Genomic DNA, 2,490 nt, shown 5'->3' on the forward strand with positions numbered 1-2,490 from the left:
GGTGCTGTCACCCAAACCCCCTCCAGACACCGACACAGTCCCAGCACCCTCAGTGCCTGCACGCCCCAGGGGGAAGCCTTGCTGGAGAAGAGATCTCATGAGCCACGGACTGGGGTGGAAAAGCCCCCAGGGGAGCAGTGGCTGGAGGTTGGTGCCATCCTGGTTCCCATCCCCATCCCGGCAGTGGGTCCCTCCTACCCATCCAAGGGCTGCGGGCGGAGCTGAGCAGCAGCATCAGTGCCCGGATGATTCCCCGTGTGCACCGGCCTGAATCAATGACAATGAGAGTGGTCGAAAGAAAGAGATGAAAAACGTGCCTGGAATTTTAAATGAGCTGGAAACACCCAGTGTGGGAGACGGAGAGGTGGCTCACCCAGCAGAGAAAGGGGTCCCTAACGCTGCCGAGATGTGGAGCCCTCCATGGAGGCAGCTTGAATTTCTGCAGCAGTGGCAGCTCAGGGGAATAGGTGGGAAGGTCATTGCATGGGAGATGCCTGGCTGAGGAGGGTGGCTTTGGATAGGCTGGACATGGGTGTTCATGTCTGCACCCAAGGAGTGGTCCAGGTTGGAAGGACCCACAGCCTCATGCAAGGGATCTGGCACTGATCTGGCACTGGGAGCAAAGAAAAGGGAAAGGCTGAGCTGTGTGTCTGGAGGGAACTGCCGTGGCCATCACATCCTTGGCAGGCAGCAGGTCCAGGGCAGCTGGACACATCTCTCCCAGCCCCAGATTCCCAGTTTGTGGCAGGGCCAGGATGGCAGTGTGAGGAGGGTGGTGGCATCTGTACCAGGCTGTCCCCAGCATCTGCGATAACGGAGACAGCAGTGGCTGCTCCCAGGGCCAGCCTGCAGGCAGTCACCTCCTTGGACCCTTCTCCTTCCCTCCCTGGGATTTTTTCCTACTTTTTTTACATAAAATTTTTCATAGTCTTTTAAACACTGTAAAAATTTAATACAAAGGAAATTAAAAAACCCAGAGGAACTATTCTCCAAATAATTTCACAATCCACACATATCCCTCAGCAAATTTAATTTGTAAGAAATAAAGAACAAAAATATGAGAATAAAGGGGCTTCTAAACAAATCCTAATGCTTTACATGTGTAAGTGCAAATTCTGTGCCTGTGTGCAGGCAGGAGGTGGGTGGGGAGGGGCTGGGGGCCATGGCTTTGCCACCCCCAGCCTCGCCAGCCAGCACTGCCGGGGGGTCCCTGCTCCCAGGGGGGTCTTGCAGGAGCTGGGTGGGGGTTGCTGCCCTGTCAAACCATAACCCCTGGTTTAGTGCATCTGTCTCCCGGCAGCTCCAGCTCCAGGAGTGATGCTGAGAGCGTGTCCTGGATCCTGCCTGGTTTGGGGCAGTTTCCTACCAGTTAACAGGGGAGCCTTGGAAAGACATGGATCAGCCCTGCCAGGGTGTCAGCCCCACTGAAGGATGCTCCAGACACATGAGGTGAGCTGGGAAACTCCTGCCCAGGTCATGGCTTCCTGGGAGTCACCCAGTACCCTGGGGTCTTGGTGGCACAAGGACACAGGGGCTTCCTGCAGCCCCCATCCTCACTGCTGCTCCACATGCACCCAACACTGCCCAAACCAAAGGCATCTCCTGCCCCAGATGTTCTTTGTGGCCCTGCCTCTCCTCCTCGGTTTTTTCCCCTTCCTTTAATAAACCTGGCACCTGGAGGAGATTTTTCCCTTTAAACACCCAGCCTCACACTTCAGTGACTTTTATTCTGCGTCTTAATTAGCGAACTGGAAAAAATGTTGATTGATACCTACCACGGGCACATGTGTACCACAGGCTGCAGTGGCAGGAGGGGCTCCCCCAGCACTGCACCCACAGTCCTGGTGCCCTCAGGGGTGGTCAATGCCCAGAGACACTGGCTGCACCACCAGCCAGATGCTAAAACCCACATTGTGATGAGATTTTCCCACCTCCTTCCCTCCCTGACAGTGCTTGGGGGTCAGTGGCACTGGCAGGTGGCTGCTTTCCAGGTGCCCTGATGGCTCTTTCCCAGCTCCATCCCACCACGATGGTGGCTCTGGAGAGCCCCGGAGCAGGGCACAGCTCCAGGGCAGCAGGAGGATCTGGGGGCTCTGCCCTGCCCAGACCCCTCATCCCACATGGCTGACCTCTCTGGCTCACCCAGCCCACCGCCAGCAGACCCCCTGCTCCCCCCGTGCCACCCCCAGCCCCACCAGGCCCTTTTCATCAGGGGGGACATTCACCACCAGCTCCTCAGAAGGAAGGCGAGTGCTTTCCCAAGAGCACAGGGCCGGGAAGATGATACTCCCCGGGAACATTGCCTCATAACCATCCGTGCGTGCCTGGGATGGGGAGAAACGCCGGGGAGCTGCAAGAGACATCCCAAAAATGAATGTACTGTCTGCAGCAGCGCCGGGGCTGCAGCCCGCGGGGAAGCGACCGCCGCGTGTCATGGAAGGAACTGCAAAGGGAAGGGGTTTTTGAGGATAACGGGAGGCGCACGGCAGG

This window comes from Chaetura pelagica, unplaced genomic scaffold (assembly GCF_000747805.2).
Source record: "Chaetura pelagica isolate M959 unplaced genomic scaffold, ChaPel_1.0 scaffold1317, whole genome shotgun sequence".
Taxonomy (NCBI): domain Eukaryota; kingdom Metazoa; phylum Chordata; class Aves; order Apodiformes; family Apodidae; genus Chaetura; species Chaetura pelagica.